General features: G+C 40.5%; 1 protein-coding gene and 1 long non-coding RNA gene across 6 annotated transcripts in view; one reads left to right on the top strand and one right to left on the bottom strand.

Moving 5' to 3' along the window:
* JAZF1 (JAZF zinc finger 1) overlaps positions 1 to 19,768 on the top strand; it is a 352,302-nt gene that overhangs the window by 287,586 nt on the left and 44,948 nt on the right. The window lies entirely within an intron of this gene.
* Positions 1 to 19,768, bottom strand: part of LOC103882941 — a 111,137-nt gene that overhangs the window by 90,928 nt on the left and 441 nt on the right. The window lies entirely within an intron of this gene.

The following is a 19,768-nucleotide window of genomic DNA, read 5'->3' as shown; positions in this document are numbered from 1 at the left end:
GGTCCCGCATCTTTGTGCTGTCTGAGAAACAGAGAGATAGCTCTCTTCCCCCGGTGGGAGTATAGACCATCACTAATCAAATCAATACACAAATAAATATAACCTTGTAATCATGGCAAGTGCTATATAGAATTCTGTGATAGGAGGGCATCCAGAGAGAAGTTTGACCCAGGCAGGAAAGGAGTCAACTTAGTAAAGAGGAAAGGTGGAGCAATGTCACAAAGGGAACATTTTGCAAAGGCTCCATGGAGGGGAAAAGCCCAGCAGGTCCCCAGTACTGAAAGCAGGCCAGGTGGCCCAAGTGTAAGATGAGACTCAGAGGTAGGTGGGGACTAGGGCATTGGGGGTCTTACTCAAAATTTTGGTTGAATCGAAGAGCAAAGAGAAGCCACTTGTAACTACACCATCATCTCCTTAGCCATGATTAAAATTGTTTATCTTCTCTGACAGTTTATGTATCTCTCTGTCATCCATTTTCCACCGTGCAAAGCGTGTTTCAGAATACTAACTTCACAAAATACTAGTTGGGGAAAAGGGATTTCCTAGTAAGTTTGGGGAGATGATGAGTTCGACAAAGTTAAATGGATTTCTTTAATTCAGGGCTTTAATGTGCACTGTTAGTCTCCAAAGGGAGGATTTAGTAAACTTAGATGCTGTGATTAGGGGACCTCTTTCTCTATGGGGCATCTCAGGGTTGCCCCATACCAACACAGGGTATCTGTCATGGTTGACAGATACCCTGTGTTCAATCAGGATTGAACATTTTGAAGACAGGTTAGGTATGGGAGATAGACCAGAGTTCCTGCCTGAACTTCTTTCTTTACAAATGTTACCTTGGGCAAGTCACTGATACCAATTATATAGATTTTGTATCAAAGTTAAATGTGATAGCACACGTATAACACAGTGCTCAGTAAATGTTCATCTCTTTCGTCTGGGGTTTTCAACTTTGTATTTTAGGAACAGTATCAAGGTCATTCTTCTAGAGGACGAACCAGTTCATTTGTGTTAGGCATTTATCTATTTCCTTGAATAGACCACCATGTTTCCCTTATATTTTATTTTGTGAAGATTGACTTTCCAGGATCTTTGTGTGACATTTATGTTGTAAATCTAAGGAATGAAAGAGAGTGAAGTGTAATTCCGCAATCCTCTTTTCTGGGTATTGCTATGATATTTATTCATGTATAATATGAATTATGGAGGCAGTCTCCAACTGGCTGTGTTTTATACCTGAAGTAATATGGACTGACTCATGTCCAACACCAGATAACTATGACTGCCCCAATTAGTGACGGGTGCCTAGGACCCCCTGAAAATAAAGACAGTTTAAAAGTGAGAGTTTATTATTTTTCACGTAAGAATGTTTGGAAGAAATGGAATCATTTCCTTTCCTTCAGACATAAAGAAATCTTTCTGACACCTTGCCTATTTTAGCAATTTCCCATTGAGAGAATTAATTTATGTTGTGGTAAAGATGTATCATTTTCAATCTGTCAAGATCATTGGTAAGTTATTTGCTGCTGGAAGAACATTCCATGTAAACATCAAAAATTAGCAGGGGAAATGGTTTCTTAAACCCCTACCATGTACAATTTTGATTGTGTACATTTTTCAGTGTTTGGAATGTTATTTTACCTGTAGTTAGAGAGATCAGCTTATTTTGCCTGACTAATGTGGTTTCAGTCACTTTCATTGCCAGGTTATAAAATTCCACGTTTCTACCCCTTAAATTCACTCTTCCAAGTTCCATATTCATGGTGCATTCCCACTTCAGAAATAATAGTCATCTTGTAGGAACTTCATTTATAAAATGTTCTTTAAGGTTTATTTTCTTGACAATACTGAATTAGAGCTCAGCTTTATCCTAGACTTTCGAGTATTTCTTTGGTATACTTGGAATCAATGTTTGTTTTGCAATTTTTTTTTTTTTTTTTTTTTGCAACAGGGTCTTACTGTATCACTCTATCACGTAGGCTGGAGTGCAGTGATGTTATCATAACTCACTGCAGCCTCAAACTCCTGGGCTCAGCCTCCTGGGTAGCTCACCTCAGCCTCCTGTGTAGCTGGGACTATAGGTGCATGCCATCATGCCCACCTAATTTTTTGACTTTTTTTGGTAGAGATGAGATCTTGCTGTGTTGCCCAGGCTGGTCTTAAACTCTTGGCCTCAAGCAGTCCTCCCGCCTCTGCCTCCCAAAACTCTGTGATTATAGGCAGGGGCCATCATATATGGCCTGTTTTGCCATTTTTACATCCTAGAAGAATCTTCTTCTCTCCTTGTTTTCCTTTCCTATCCTTGTCTTGTTTTCTTTTAATATATAGAGAAAGTATTCATTTAAGAAAAGCTTAGAATAGTTTAAATCATAGATCAGCAGACTTTTTCTATAAAGGTCCATATAGTAAATATGCTTTGCATGCCACAGGGCCTCTGTTTCAGCTACTCAACTTTGCCATTGTAATGTGAAAGCAGCTATAGAACCACCTAAATTAACGGGCATGGTATGTTTTATTAAAAGTTTTTCGAAAACTCCATGTACAAAAAGAGGCCAGAGTTGGCCCATAGGCCACAGTTTTCCAACCCCTGCTTTAAATAATAGAGAAATTGAATTTAAAAATAAATGTGATTAAATTATATGAAACTGTTAAGATAATTTATACCCTTCTCCTTTTAAAAGTAGTAACATCGGTGAGGCACAGTCGCTCACGCCTGTAATCCCAGCACTTTGGGAGGCAGAGGCAGGCGAATCACCTGAGGTCAGAGGTTCGAAACGAGCCTGGCCAACATGGTGAAGCCCCATCTCTACTAAAAATATAAAAATTAGCCAAGTATGGTGGCTCATGCCTGTAATCCCAGCTACTTGGGAGGTTGAGGCAGGAGAATTGCTTGAACCTGGGAGGTAGAGGTTGCAGTGAACCAAGATCACGCCACTGCACTCCAGCCTGGGTGACAGCAAGACTTCGTCTAAAAAAAAAAAAAAAAGTAACATCTAGAGTATAATTACTTAGGGGGAAAGGCAGGTAGCACTTGTGGAGTGTTTGCTATGTGTGCTTACTGTATTCTTTATGCATGACCTTGTATTTAATCTTAACACCAGCCTCACTGAGACATTATTATTCCTATGTACAGATAAAGAAATAGAGGCTTAATAAGGTTAACGACACATCCATGTCTGTCTATTCAAAGAATATGCTCTTTCTAGTATACCCACACTTTCTATCCACATTCGTTATTATTACATTAATACTTTTTAAAAAACTTTATTAGACCATCCACAGTGTGTGTGAACTTGACACCTCCAAACTCAAAATACGTTAAGTTACTGAAACTTTGGTTTGACTTCATTCACCGTAACTTCCATTTTCACACAGCTGTACCATTCAAACAGCATGTCGTAACAGAAGGACTTAACAGTTTCGTTCAGCCAGGGTTTCTCTAAGGGTCAGCTGACTCCAGATAGCCAGTTGTTAAATAATCAGGTTTGCAAGCTGTTTACTAAACTGTTACCTTGAAATTGGCCATGGTGGGAGTATTTACACCAGTGAAATTGGCAAATGCTACATATCAGGACCTTCCCTGCCTCACTTTACCATTATACCACTGTTTTTTCCTTTCAGTATTTACCAGGTTAATCTTACTTAGTTTGTAGTTCAAGGAATCGTGGATCCATGTGTCTGCGAATAAACCTAAAGTCAATCACCAATAAATAAATAATGACCATTTCAAGCAATGGACTGCTTTGTAGCCACTCACCACAATGTTGTAGGAAAGGTTTTTACATTATATTGTTACACGAGAAGATCCCATTTCAAAACTGCATAAGCAATATAATCTCAATTATTTTATTTTATTTTTTTTTTGAGACAAAGTCTCACTCTGTCACCCAGGCTGGAGTGCAGTGGTGTGATCTCAGCTCGCTGCAATCTCCACTTCTCAGGTTCAAGAGATTCTCCCACCTCTGCCTCCCAAGTAGCTGGGACTGCAAGTGCACATCAACATCACCTGGTAATTTTTGTATTTTTAGTAGAGGCGGGTTTTTGCCATGTTGACCAGGCTGGTCTTGAACTCCTGACCTCAAATGATCCGCCTCAGCCTCCCAAAGTGCTGAGATTATGCCACCACACCTGACCCGTGATCTAAATTTTATCTTTTACTTCAGAGAAGTTAACCATGGTTATCTACCTTAATATGGTAGGAAGATGAATGTTATTTTCTTCTTTTTCTTTTCCCACATTTTCTGAAATGAGCTTGTCTTTCTTTTTATAATTAAAGCAACTTAGTCCATATGATTGGAAGATATAGAATTACTGGCCCTAAAAAGAGTTGAATGGTTCTCTTTCCATCAAATTAATTGACCTGTGGTGTGAGGTCATCCTGTAGCAAAGGCCTATTTGCTTTTGCGTCCATCATTAGAGAGCAGGTTGCCTTAGTTATTATTGCCTACAGCGTAGTTAAGAAAGTAATTTGTCCCCCCTCCCCCCATATTTCCCCCTTGAACCTCTTAATACAGTGACTTTCGATCAGGATGAATGTTGAAATCACCTGGAAAAAATTGTAATCTCCCTCTGCCTGGGCTTCCCCTGCAGCCACTCTGATTCAGTTGGTGGATGGGGCTTGGGCATTGGGAGTTTTTAAAAGCGCTTTTGGGTGGGTAGTTCTAACCTACAACCAGAGTTAAGAAACCACTGTTTTAAAACGTGGCCCATCTCGTTGTAGTATCTGTGTGCCTTCTAGCTTGAATTTTGAACATATTTCCACGTTGTCTGGAGAAAGATTATTGTAATCTGTTTCCTTGGCCTCCGGGATGAACCCAGTGGGACTGACAGATGCTCACTCATGTCTTAATGGAGAAGCGGTGGAAAGAGCTGGCTGGGTTTCTGGTTCTAGTAGCATCACATAGTTACTCCTGGAAAATATTGGTATATCTATTTTGGCATACTCTGGGGGGGGAAATTCAAGTATTAAACCAGAGAAAGGCACCCAAGGAAATTAAACCAATTTTTAGGTTTTCTTGTTTAGATTCTTAAAACAATGCAGAAACTTAAATTTTATATTATTTTACCTCACATTCCTGTGTTTTTTGGTATGGCCTTTTACAAAATATTTCTTTATGGCTTTTACAATAAATTGTTCAGATTATAAAGATATTGAAAACTTTAGGAGTTATTAATACGCAGCAAATTATTTTAAATAATATAGTATTAATTTTTCCCTTGGGGTGAACATTACTCTGCAATACAGACTTACAGGACTGACAGAACTTTGCTTGACATTTAGAAGCTCTATCTGAATGGAGTTAAGGTGAGCTCTTCCCTCATGCCTTTATTGTTAGAAAATGAAATAAACAGGCTTAGTAAGGACAAAAAATTCCAGACAGAAAAAAGATAAGCAAAATAAAGTATAAACTAATATACATCCCCCACCTACCCAAAAGAAAAGAACAAAATGGAAGGAAAAATCTCAGAGAAATCCTGTTCTGTTTAATAGTGGAAAATGAGGGAGGAAAGTGAAATATTTCAACCTGACTGAATGTCGTGATCTACTTGTGAATTCCTGAGGTTGTGATTTGGTTTTTCTAAAAAACTCTCCCTAAAGAGTTGGATGTCTGCATGATACCTAAGCAACATTCCCTAAAATCTTCCTATTGATCTGATTTACATTTTCCTTTTCACATAAATTCCCGCTCTTGTAGCTGGAGAATGAGAAGATGTTGCTATATTCTCTGCCTGCATTCTGTAGGTCATTTGCTTGTTTATATACTACTCTGTTCTTATCTTTGTCGCTTCCTCTTCCTTTTTGATTGACCAGTAAAACCTTTATTCCTCTGCCTGAGTATCATGGTCGAGTCTTATGGCTAATTCTGCTTCCCCAGCATCTTCTGCAGCCACTTATTTTTAATCTCTTCTTGCTACTGAAAGTGTTGCAGTGAGGATGGCAACAAGGAAATGGGATTTATTTTTCCACAGCTATACCACTTAGAAAAAACCTTCCCAAACAAAACCTTTTTTTGACTTGAGGAAAACAATCAAATTGGCCAGGTGCAGTGGTTCACACCTGTAATCCCAGCCCTTTGGGAGTCCAAGACGGGCAGATCTCCTGAGGTCAGGAGTTCGAGATCTCATTATCCCTCTGCCCAGCAGAGAGTGAAATGGACAGAGGTGTGATGTAGGTTCCTCAGAGCCACAGAGCTGAGTGATGTTGACCCAGCACTTCCACTCTAGGTATTTACCAAAGAGGAATTCACGCCCTGGCCAACATGGCAAAACCCCGTCTCTACTAAAAATACAAAAATTAGCCAGGTGTGTTGGTGCACACCTGTAATCCCAGCTACTTGGGAGGCTGAGGCATGAGAATCAGTTGGACCTGGGAGGCGGAGGTTGTAGTGAGCCAAGATTGCTCCACTGTGCTCCAGGCTGGGTGACAGAGTAATACTTCATCATAAATAAATAAATAAATAAATACAAACAAGTCAGTGGTGATCTGTAATCATAATCTTTTTCGAACCTTATAGTGCACAAAAGCATTCACATTCACCATGTAATTTGATCCTTGTTAATATTTGATAGGACACAAGACAAGTATTATTAACTTTTATTTTAAGTCCAGGGTACAAATGCAGGTTGGTTACATAGGTAAACTTGTGTCATGGGGGTTTATTTTCCAGATTATTTCATCAGCGAGGTATTAACCCTAGTACCCATTATTTTTTCTGATCCTCTCCCTCCTCCCACCTTTTGCCCTCCACCCTCCGAAAGGCCCCAGTATGTATAATTCCCCTGTATGTATCCATGTGTTCTCTCATCAGTTAGTTCTTTCTCATCACTTGGCTCCCACTTATAAGTAAGAACATGCAGTATTTGGTTTTCTGTTCCTGTGTTAGCTTCCTAAGGGTAATGGCCTCCAGCTCCATTCAGGTCCCTGCAAAGGACATGATCTTGTTCTTTTTTATGGCTGCATAGTATTCCATGGTGTATATGTACCACATTTTCTTCATCCAGTCTATCATTGATGGGCATCTAGGTTGATTTCATGTCTTTGCTATCGTGAATAGTGCTGCAATGAACATGTATATCTTGTTATAAGGCACTGTGCCAAGTATTGGGGATACAGAAAAGCATAAGGCATAGCCCTTGTGGTTTAGAACTTACAACCCTTAATAGAAGCAGGCTACGTATGCCTGTGGAACAGACAACTAATGAACATGATGTATACACATATGGGCTACATTAGCACAGATGATTAATAAGACAGTATAGAAATACACATGGGGTCATTCTACGCTGTTTTAATGCAATTGAAAGATGTATATTCACACTCATAAAATGTCATAGATAATTGCAGGGCAAATGTAAGTTCCAAAGGAGTTGGAATAAGGTGAGATCACAGGGAAAGTGATTTGGGCAAACAATTTTATAGTCCATGATTATGGAATGTGTCAGGTTAGGGAATTAGTGAGCAGACCTGGATGCGTTGACTAAAGGTGGTATGCAGATCTAGACTTTTCTGGGAGACCCTCCCGAACTCTGGGAGCACAGAAGTAAAGTGCTAAGAGTCCTGTACACCAAAGGGGTCTCAATCCAAATCTTGGTTCTGCTGCTTGAGAGACAGATGAACTTAAACGTTTTCAAGCCTCAGTTTCCTCATCTGTATAATGGAGGCAGTGTTTACCTTATTGGGAGGATTAATTAAATAAGGATAGGGCCAGGAACAACTGCTGTGTTAACACTGATTCTATTTAAACCACCAGTTCAGAAAATAAATTAGCATAGGAATATCCCCGCTCTGCTTTCAAAATACCCTGCATTAGTAAGTAAGCCCCATGTGTTCAGGAACTGTTGACTGGAATTGGTGGAAATGGCTTATGTAGTCAGGTTAGTTAGGGCTTCTAGAAATAGCTAGGTAGCACCTGTAAATCAAAACATTTTTTGCTGTAAGCTGAATCCAGCCCTTTTGGGCAGACAATATTTCACCAGCCCTAGCCAGGGCTGCTTGTGCATATTTATTTTTAGTCTGCACTAACCTCAGAGAAGGCTGATTCCAGGAATGTGCATTACAGGTGGTATTTGCTAATGACCACTCTGGACATGGATACATTTTCAGGAAGGAGATGGGTTCATTTTCAGGAAGGAGATGGATACAAACGCTATATCTAAAGTGTCTATGGGACCAAAGGGAAAAAAAAACAAACAGAAGTTGGACTTCGTCAAAATGAAACAAATGTGTGCTTTAAAGGACACTATCAAGAAATTGAGATGGCAATCAGAATAGGTGAAAATATTTGCAGCCATGTATCTGATGAATGTCTCATATCTAGAATATGTACGAACTCCTACACCTCAATAATGAAAGGACAACCCAATTTAGAAATGGGGGGACATGACACTGTTGTTATTAACACAGAAGCATTTAAGATTATCATTTTATAACCAGGGGTGGCAGAAGTGAAGATGTAGCAAGTTGACCAACTTTTATGTCCTTTTTGTTATTTTAGTAAAGGTAGCAATAACCCTTTTAACTGTGGAGGCTCAGAGTACTAAGAAACAGAGCACTGGATGTTTCCAGCAGGTGAACACACTGGTGAAGGAGCTCTGTCCCCTCTCTTGTTGAAGGATGTGCCCACATAGCCCCGACCATTGTCACAGTTGGGACTGGGGGGACACCCCTTTGTGCCACCCAATTTAGGGTCCTTTTACATTTCAGATTCCCTTTAAGGTGTGTAGAATTGAACATCCCACTGGTAAGATTTAAATCAAGGTCAGAGGGCCATGTAAAGGGTATCTCAAAGTCTTTAGAACTGGGGGAGTTTTGACTACAGTGTCTCTGAAACTCCCTTCCCTCCTTCCTGTGCAGAGCGGAGAATGTCCTCAAACCTGCTCTGAGGGGAGAGGGCAGCAGATCTCATTATCCCTCTGCCCAGCAGAGAGTGAAATGGACAGAAGTGTGATGTAGGTTCCTCAGAGCCACAGAGCTGAGTGATGTTGACCCAGCACTTCCACTCTAGGTATTTACCAAAGAGGAATGAAAACATGTATCCACAAAAGACAGGTACAAGGATGTACATAGCAGTTATTCACAGTAGCCCCAAACTGATGAGTAGTTCATCCACAGATAAATGGGTAGATAAACTGATATATCCAGATAGTGCAGTATAATTTAGCAATAAAAAGAAAGTACTGATACACACACAAAAAAATGGATGAATCTGAAAAACATTATGCTGAGCAAGACAAGCCTGACACAAAGGGTACTCATGAAATTCAAGTACAGGCAAACCAACCTGTGGCGACAGAAATCAGAACCGTAGTTAATGTGAGAATGTGAGGAGGAAGGCGTGGACAAGGGAACTTTCTTGAATGATGGATATATTCTGTGTCTTGATTGGGATGTTGGTTTCACAAATGTATACATTTATCAAACTCATCCAATTATATGCCTACCCGATGCAGTGGCCTACATCTGTTATCCCAGCATGGGAGGCTGAGGTGGGAGGATTAATCGAGCCCAGGAGTTTGAGGCCAGCCTGGTCATCATAGTGAGACCTTGTCTCTACGAAAATCAAAAAATTAGCTGGGCGTGGTGGCACATGCCTGTAGTCCCAGCTACTTGGGGATGAGGCAGGGAGGATGGCTTGAGCCCAGGAGGTCACAGCTACAGTGAGCTGTGATTGTGCCACTGCACTCTAGCTTGGGTGACAGAGTGAGACCCTGTCTCAGAAAAAACAAGTATACACTTAAGATTTGTGCATTTCACTGACCCCGTCTCAGAAAAAAACAAGTATACACTTAAGATTTGTGCGTTTCACTGTGTGTAAATCTTACCTCAATTGAAACAAAAGAGTGGTGGCTCAGGCAGGAATAAAGAACAGGAGTCCACAACTTCCAGTCACTCTTTGAACTAGCAAATAGCATTTCCTCTGTTACAAACAATTCATTTAGGAACAATGAAGTAAATACATGCAGTAGTCTGAGTTTGAAAATCTCTGGAATTTCCTCTTCATTGAAGAAAGACAGTAGGCGGAATTCTTTATCCTTAGCATAGGAACACTAAGGAAGCAGTAACATGAACAAATAAAACAGTTACGGGACATATTAAGTAGAGAGAAGGAGCAGGGAAGACAAGATAAAGAAGCACTCTTGCCAAACTCTCAGTCCAGTGACACGGTTGAGAATTGGTTAATGACTGAAAGTGTTTCTGATAGAACTTACAGCACCTACGTCTTCCAATACCCAAAATATTTTGTTTCCCATGAGATAAAGGGTGCTTCCTTACGTTGAGAATATTACAAGAAAGAAAATTAAAGCCACCCAGGTTCAGTCCATGTTGAGCACATCCTCAGAAACTCTAAGTAATCCAGTTTCTCTGATGGGCAGGCACTTAAATCCTCAGATTTAATGTCTGTGCTAACAGAAAGCCAATAATTCAGTGTTTCTGTGTTATTTTTTATACTGTTCATGCAGAATGATCCTATACCACACTTGACCATTTACATTTAGTTAAAAACCTGAATTTCATCTCTACTGTTAACTGTGGTGTTTAATCAAACTCAATAAAAATAGTATGTCCATTGTTAAGAATTCCCACAAGAAATCTCAAAGGTCTTTACGGTCATATTTCCCTTCGTGCTAGCAACACGGTTAGTGGTGAGGCATTGGCCCTAGGTCCTAGCTGCTTTTTCTTTGTCCCAGCAGGGGTCTCTGCATCGTCCAAAAAAATACCAAAAAAGATCACAAGGTAAAGTTGTTTTAAAGAGCACATATTAAGACTGTGCAGCTCACATCCTGTCTCCCCAAGAAAGAATGCCATCTTTTTAAGCCAACGTCCAGAGCTCGCTCATATGCCAACATCCATCAGTGCACACTTCTCAGTAATTTTCCTTTGGAAGCACAAACCAGAACTGAAATATGAGTGCTAAAGAGAGCAACATATTGTAAGCCTGGAAAGTGGTGTGGATTCTACTGAAAACATGAATAAACAAACAGACGCCCGAGACTGCCATACGCCTCCCTTATGAAGGTGATGTAGATTTAGCACCTGAAGAATTCACAGCCCAGACAAACTCATATATTTCCAAAGACACCTTTTCTCCACGCCCCCGCCCCTGCCACCACCAGTCTACAACACGGCATATTAAAATCAGAGAAGCCCTTTCATCTTTCTGAGTATCACGGCAGCAAACTTGTTTTAATGTCTTTTCCATGTGGCTCAAGTTTTAACAATAAAATGATCCCCAGGCACACCCAGCTGCACAGCGTTAAAGAACCTGCAGAAAACTGAGAATGCTTTGAGCTAATTTGTTTCTGCTAAAAAGACGAGGGGCAGAATCTCACTGCTCCTGTCCCAGGACTTGCATCAGATGTTGGAAATGCACTCAGAACAAGCGGTGTTTGACAGGCAGGGAGAAACTGAGGTTCCTGGAACCTTTCTGGGACCATGGACAAAGGGATTGTGCATGTCTGGCACCTTGCAACCAAAATTACACAGTTCCTCCTTGGAAAATTGGACTGGTGTTAATTCATCTTTAGCAGTAACAAGTTGGGTTGGTCTTATCAGATCAAAGATTTATTTCATATTCCACTAGTCTAAATAAGTATTTTTTTTTAAAAAACCAAGTCAATTAGGCTCCGTTTGGTATAGAACACATAGGCAAAATCAACCATAAGAAACTAAAGCTGGTTGGGGGACAACTGTATATGAATTTGACATCTACTGATCTCATGATGGACTGTGTTTTCTATCTCAGTACCCCAATTCTTCAGTTTCATTTTAAGGCAGCTAGTGTATTCTAAATAGGTTTAGGCCCCAGGACAAATCATTCTCAGGGAACCTGAATAATTTTGAATGGAGTAGTTGGTCCCTGACATTGTCTACCAGCTAAGATGTTTCCTTGCAGCCTGAGACTGGATGCATTTTTATTTTTCTTTTTTTTTTTTTTTTTTTTTTTTTTCTGAGACGGAGTCTGGCTCTGTCGCCCAGGCTGGAGTGCAGTGGCTGGATCTCAGCTCACTGCAAGCTCCGCCTCCCAGGTTTATGCCATTCTCCTGCCGAGTAGCTGGGACTACAGGCACCCGCCACCTCGCCCGGCTAGTTTTTTGTGTTTTTTAGTAGAGACGGGGTTTCACCGTGTTAGCCAGGATGGTCTCGATCTCCTGACCTGGTGATCCGCCTGTCTCGGCCTCCCAAAGTGCTGGGATTACAGGCTTGAGCCACCGCGCCCGGCCGCATTTTTATTTTTCAAATAGATTCCTATTTCAAAACTATCAAAATTTTTAAATAAAAAATAAAAGTCAAGCAGACTTCTTTCTGGCAAATAAAGTGGTGCTTTTCGTGTGATCTGTTTTCGTGTGAGCTCTCTAAGATAAGCTGTGTCACTGTATAGTAAAAAGTCTCCTCAGAATGTTTGACTTGAAAATGGCTGCCTAGAGTCTTAAATTCAGGGGCAGGAAAGGCCCTCGATATGCGTTTCTGGTGGTGCATCCTCAGCTATCCTCCTCTAGACAGAACTGTCTGGGGTTATCCAGGCTGTACTAACAGGGTGCTAACAGTTACGGGGACTGATGCTGGGCCGTCAACGTAGGATGGTGTTTTTGAGACGTGAACGTGACTCCCATATCTTGAGCAGGCCCCCACCCTTTTAAATGGTTACTTTCTAATATTCCACCAAGTTCTGGACCATTATTGTGTTGAAAGTCTCCCTGAAATTCACCATGATGAAGTTAGTTTTGGCAGAGCACTTAGATGCTATGAACAGCATTTCACTGCCATTAAAAGGAAGCATTCTTTGAAAAAAGTGTTTAATTAAAGTCACTTGGTTTCTGTAATACCAGTATATATAATTCAAAATATACTATGTTGTATGTATAGGAAAATTATTAAGACTAACAAAACTTGACAAATGGTTAATATTTAAAAGCATGCAATTAAAATGTCACAACTTAGTTGTGAGTGAGCTACCAAGGGGATCTTGACTGGAGTTGGTTCTGAAGGGCTAGATGGGGTACTGCCACCACCTGTGGGCCATGCACCTTAACCTGGAACGGTTCCCCCCGCAGCCGGGAGATGAATAGGCCCCTTTTGGAAAGTAAAACCATAAAATTAAAATTATGAAGTAACTGCAAATATAAAAATTGGCTTTTTCTTTAAATCAAAGAAAAATGAAACCATTTCTGGAATAACTGTATAATAAATACGCATTACAGAAACATAAATACACCTTTGGTTACTAATACACGGTACTTGCCAACTAAATAGTAAATTAAAAGTTCAGGCCAGGCACAGTGGCTCATGCCTATAATCCCAGCACTTTGGGAGGCCAAAACAGGTGAGGCCTGAGGCGCTTGAGCCCAGGAGTTCGGGACCAGCCATGGTAACACAGGGAGACCCTGTCTCTGCAAATAGCTTTTTTTTAATTAGCCAGGTGCAGAGGCATGTGCCTATGGTCCCAGCTACTCAGGAGCTGAGGCAGGAGGATCGCCTGAGCCTGGGAGATTGAGGCTGCAGTGAGCCTAGCTTGCGCCACTGCACTCCAGCCTGGGCAACAGAGCAAGACCCTGTCTCAAAACAAAACAAAACAAAGTTTAGTAGAATCTAGTTAACCTTTTTTTTTCTTCCCCCCGAGATGGAGTCTTGTTCTGTCACCCAGCAGGAGTGCAGTGGCATGATCTCAGCTCACTGCAACCTCTGCCTCCTGGGTTCAAGCAATTCTCCTGCCTCAGCCTCCTGAGTAGCTGGGATTACAGGCATCCGCCACCACGCCCAGCTAATTTTTGTACTTTTAGTAGAGACAGGGTTTCACCATGTTGGCCAGACAGGTCTCAAACTCCTGACCTAGTGATCCGCCCACCTCAGCCTCCCAAAGTGCTGGGATTACAGGCATGAACCACTGTGCCCGGCTAGTTAACACATTTGTAAGTAATCTATAGGGCTCTGTTTTCTAAAATGAATAAGTAATAAATATTCCAAAAAGGATTTTTTTCCTTCCCTTTTTTGCTTTCCAACAAATATGTGTTTCTTGGCATCATCAAAAGTGGAAGTTTTGCCAGGACTAGAAAGCTTGTCCTTTGCCATGTGGGAGACCTTTAGCTAAAGCTATAAATGTGGCACACTGATGAACATTGTCATTTTAATTCTGTCAAGCAAGGAGGGTAAACTGGAAAATGAATTATGCTATATATAAACTTGAAAGTAGCTCCATCTTCGTGGTAGCTGTGCCTCTTAAAAATAGCATCTAACAGCCTCCTAGAATTTCTATTTACCTTTTGTTTTCTATTATATAATAGTCTATTTTGGAAAGATGGCAGGACTGAAAAGTGAATGGATGTTTTCTCATACATTTTACCTCTTTTGTTATCTTCCAGAAGATGGCAATTTGTGGCTCCTTCGGAGTGTTCGCAGGTTCTTGTCTATAAAGTGTTCTGAATTTATTAACCTAATAAACCATATTGTTACTTAGACGCCAAATTAATAGTTATCGTTGGTTCCTCTCATTGAAGTATATTTTCTAAGATACTAAATGAATGTACTTTTAGTATCTTTTCTAAGATACTAAATGTAGGATGGTGTTTTTGAAGCATGATCATGACCCTATATCTTGAGCAGGCCCCACCCTTTTAAATGGTTACTTTCTAATATTCCACCAAGTTCTAGACCATTATTGTGTTGAAAGTCTCCCTAAAATACACGATGATGAAGTTAGATACTAAATGATACTAACTCATTTAGTACCTTAGAGAAGATACTAAATCGAATCAGTTCTGCATACCTGTTCATTGTTGTCTTATAAGAAGTCATTTCCCTCTCTGTGCATGATACTCGCAAACTGGAGCTCGGGTGATAGGAGCATGGTATTAATAAGTCTGAGGTCATGGGTTTAATTCTCATATGGGCCAGTTAACTTAGCTTCATCCTGGCGCCATGAACCATGCCCTTGAAGCTAGCTAAATGTCAAACAACAGGTAGTGTGGTCCCTTGACTCTCAGAAAAGAGGTGATGCTCGGTATGAAGAAATGGAACATACACATAGGACAATGACATTCTCAAAGACTGGCCTTACCCTCAAGGTCAGTGTGAAAATATCATGGTTATGCAGAAAACAACTCAAATGAGTGTCTTACCGTGTATGTTTTGGAAATAAAAGAATTGCAGATTTCAGAGACTCCTGAGAGCTCTGTGTTAAGATCTCTGGCCTCCATTTATGCATTGACAGAGTAGCAGCACTGCTATAACATGTTGTTTATCTTCCTGTTCATCTTTTGTGTTCAGTACAAATGTCCTCAGAATATTCAAAAGAATGGGAAACAGATTGGTAAAAATAATAATAATGTATGTCTTAAGAATGGGGAAGCTGCAAACCATTTTAGTAGTTGCTGCCCGGTAAGAACAGGGATCCTAGTGACATGGATGGAAGGGGGCTGTTTCCACCTACTGCTCTCTTTTAAAATGATGGTCAAATCAAAACGCTTATCCACCATGATCAAGTGGGCTTCATCCCCGGGATGCAAGGCTGGTACAACATACGCAAATCAATAAACGTAATCCAGCATATAAACAGAACCAAAGACAAAAACCACATGATTATCTCAACAGATGCAGAAAAGGCTTTGACAAAATTCAACAGCCCTTCATGCTAAAAACGCTCAATAAATTCGGTATTAATGGAACATATCTCAAAATAATAAGAGCTATTTATGACAAACCCACAGTCAATATCATACTGAACGGGCAAAATCTGGAAGCATTCCCTTTGAAAACTGGCACAAGACAGGGATGCCTTCTCTCACCACTCCTATTCAACATAGTGTTGGAAGTTCTGGCTAGGGCAGTCAGACAGGAGAAAGAAATAAAGGGTATTCAATTAGGAAAAGAGAAAGTTAAATTGTCCCTATTTGCAGATGACATGATTGTATATTTAGAAAACCCCATTGTCTCAGCCCAAAATCTCCTTAAGCTGATAAGCAACTTCAGCAAAGTCTCAGGATACAAAATCACCGTGCAAAAATCACAAGCATTCCTTTACACCAATAACAGACAAACAGAGAGCCAAATCATGAGTGAACTCCCATTCACAATAGCTTCAAAGAGAATAAAATACCCAGGAATCCATCTTACAAGGGATGTGAAGGACCTCTTCAAGGAGAACTGAAAACCAATGCTCAATGAAATAAATAAGGACACAAACAAATGGAAGAACATTCCATGCTCATGGATAGGAAGAATCAATATCGTGAAAATGGCCATACTGCCCAAGGTAATTTATAGATTCAATGCCATCCCCATTAAGCTACCAATGAGTTTCTTCACAGAATTGGAAAAAACTACTTTAGAGTTCATATGGAACCAAAAAGGAGCCTGCATTGCCAAGACAATCCTCAGCCAAAAGAACAAAGCTGGAGGCATCATGCTACCTGATTTCAAACTATACTACAAGGCTACAGTAACCAAAACAGCATGGTACTTGTACCAAAACAGAGATGTAGACCAATGGAACAGAACAGAGCCCTCAGAAACAATACCACACATCTACAACCATCTGATCTTTGACAAACCTGACAAAAACAAGCAATGGGGAAAGGATTCACTACTTAATAAATGGTGCTGGGAAAACTGGTTAGCCATATGTAGAAAGCTGAAATTGGATCCCTTCCTTACACCTTATACAAAAATTAATTCAAGATGGATTAGAGACTTAAATGTTAGACCTAAAACCATAAAAACCCTAGAAGAAAACCTAGGCAATACCATTCAGGACATAGGCATGGGCAAGGACCTCATGTCTAAAACACCAAAAATAATGGCAACAAAAGCCAAAATTGACAAATGGAATCTAATTAAACTAAAGAGCTTCTGCACAGCAAAAGAAACTAGTATCAGAGTGAACAGGCAACCTACAGAATGGGAGAAAATTTTTGCAATCTACTCATCTGACAAAGGGCTAATACCAGAACCTACAAAGAACTCAAACATTTACAAGAAAAAAACAACCCCATCAAAAAGTGGGCAAAGAATATCAACAGATACTCCTCAAAAGAAGACATTTATGCAACCAACAGACACATGAAAAAATGCTCATCATCACTCGCCATCAGAGAAATGCAAATCAAAACCACAATGAGATACCATCTCACACCAGTTAGAATGGCGATCATTAAGAAGTCAGGAAACAACAGGTGCTGGAGATGATGTGGAGAAATAGGAACACTTTTACACTGTTGATGGGACTGTAAACTAGTTCAGCCATTGTGAAAGACAGTGTGGCAATCAAGGATCTAGAACTACAAATACCATTTGACCCTGCCATCCCATTACTGTGTATATACCCAGAGGATTATAAATCATGCTGCTATAAAAACACATGCACACGTATGTTTATTGCGGCACTATTCACAATAGCAAAGACTTGGAACCAACCCAAATGTCCATCAGTGACAGACTGGTTTAAGAAAACGTGGCACATATACACCATGGAATACTATGCAGCCATAAAAAACGATGAGTTCATGTCCTTTGTAGGGACATGGATGCAGCTGGAAACCATCATTCTCAGCAAACTGTCACAAGAACAGAAAACCAAACACCGCATGTTCTCACTCATAGGTGGGAATTGAACAATGAGAACAGTTGGACACAGGAAGGGGAACATCACACACTGGGGCCTATTGTGGGGTGGGGGGAGGGGAGAGGGATAGCATTAGGAGATATACCTAATGTAAATGACGAGTTAATGGGTGCAGCACACCAACATGGCACATGTATACATATGTAACAAACCTGCACGTTGTGCACATGTACCCTAGAACTTAAAGTATAATTAAAAAAAAAAAACTGAAATGAGCAAGAATTTTAAAAATAATTGTATTAACTGAATAAATAAATAAATAAATAAAATGATGGTCAAAGAGACCAGAGAGTGAATCCATTCCCTATTCCACCAGTTAGATGAGAATTCTTGGGAGAATGGCAGGTGAGGCAATGGCTTCGTTATGGAAGTTGTCATTCCTTAACACTCCTAAATTTACAAAGTGCATTACTGCTCCGAACTCCTCCCAATTAAAGAAAACAAGGAAAAACACTGTGGCATAAAATAGCATCAGATCTTTACATATATGGAATTTGGGAACCAGAAATTTATGCAGAGATCATCTTGGCTACTTTTTTCAAACTGGAGTCATATCTCATTGATGGATCATGAAATTAATTGGTAAGTTATAACCAGTATTTTTAAAAGACAAGAAAAAAACAGAAAATAGTGTTTCATACTCCATAAGGATAAATATTAGCTGGGGAAACGGTGTGAGTGTGTGTGTATGTGTGTGGTTTTCTGAGTTGTAATGTAAAATATATTTTTCAATGGATCATGGTCAAAAAATTTGAAAGCCTACAAGTGATCTAGGCTCATCTCTTCGTAAGTGTAGGGTCAAGGATGTATAGTTAAATTGCGTAAAACAGTACCACAGTCCAATCTTCCTGATTCCCACTCTAGTGCTTATTCCTTTCAGTCACATTCTAGCCACTACAAAACAGCAAGTGTGTTTCCATAATCACACTGCATCATGTTCGTAGTTCACTCCTGAGACCCCATCAAGCCATAGCTATATAATTCCCTCGGGCTTGCAGACCCTGGAACACTCGCAGACTCGGCATCGCCAGAATGCGTACACAGTCCCTGTCTGGAGCATAACCACAGAGAGGAAGAAAAATGCTTTTTTAAAATATGGCTGCTTTTGTAGATGGTCCCCCTTTGCATACTCAGTTATTGCATTGTAAGTGTGAAGCACTTAGCTTGCAAGACCATCATAGGTCCATCAGGGTGAAGTGCAGGTGGAGAAGATGCCACACCCTGATGAACTCAACAGGAAGGAGAAGAAACTGCGTCCCTACAAATAACATAGACGTGAGAAAACCACATCTGTGTGAGTGTGAGATCATCTGAGAGCACGTATGGCAAGGAAAGCCGCCATGCAGGGCCAGTCTCCAAGGGCTTCTTGGAGAAGATGCTGACTTGCCCAAATGGGTTTTGCATTTGGATATGAGACTCGGGAGCACAGGCTGACATCCCTGCACAGAGGCCGCTTGTCAGCTGACCAGAACCCAAGGCTTTCTAGACAGGTGTTTTCTCTTGGCTCAGTCCTAGGGTAGGTGAAAGTTATTTCTTCCCCGTATTGAAGGAACACGTACAACCACCTACCTCTATTGGCCCTGTAAAACCTGAGGTGAAAATAGTTGTGAGTTCCTCTGGGTTTTAAAACTATGACTTGCTGACATTTGGAGGAGCATTTTACCCCATACCCAGTTCAGACTGTTATACCTTTCCATGTTTGCTTCCAAAGATCTGAAGCTACTGAGAAAGCTGAAAACGTTTTATGTAGAAAATATACAACAAAAAAAAGTTTGGTATTTCCGTATTTCTCAGAGAAGGCGTGACCTCTCATTCAGAGCCACGGGCAGGCTTCATTTTTTGTTCTCCACTATTACGTTGAGTTGTGTTTTCTCGCTAGCTCTCTTGTTCCCCTTTCCTGTCCTTGTTTTGACAGGGAAGAAAATAAACGTGGTCGGTAATAAAGCCTGGGATGCTGGCTTTCCAGCAGCGGCCTCTGCCAAAGTCTAGCGCCCTCTCAGTAGCCTGCCCTTCTGAATGCTAATTAGTTGTATGGGAATTTTTCACAGTAACCTCCCTAAGGAGCAATTTCACCAAAGAGTAACCCTCTTGTCTAGACCATACAAACCCATAAAGTCATCACTAGCTGGGATTTCCAAGCTACAAAGCAGCAATAG

The sequence above is a fragment of the Papio anubis genome, chromosome 4, assembly GCF_008728515.1.
Source record: "Papio anubis isolate 15944 chromosome 4, Panubis1.0, whole genome shotgun sequence".
Taxonomy (NCBI): Eukaryota; Metazoa; Chordata; class Mammalia; order Primates; family Cercopithecidae; genus Papio; species Papio anubis.
This window is presented reverse-complemented; position numbering and strand designations above follow the sequence as displayed.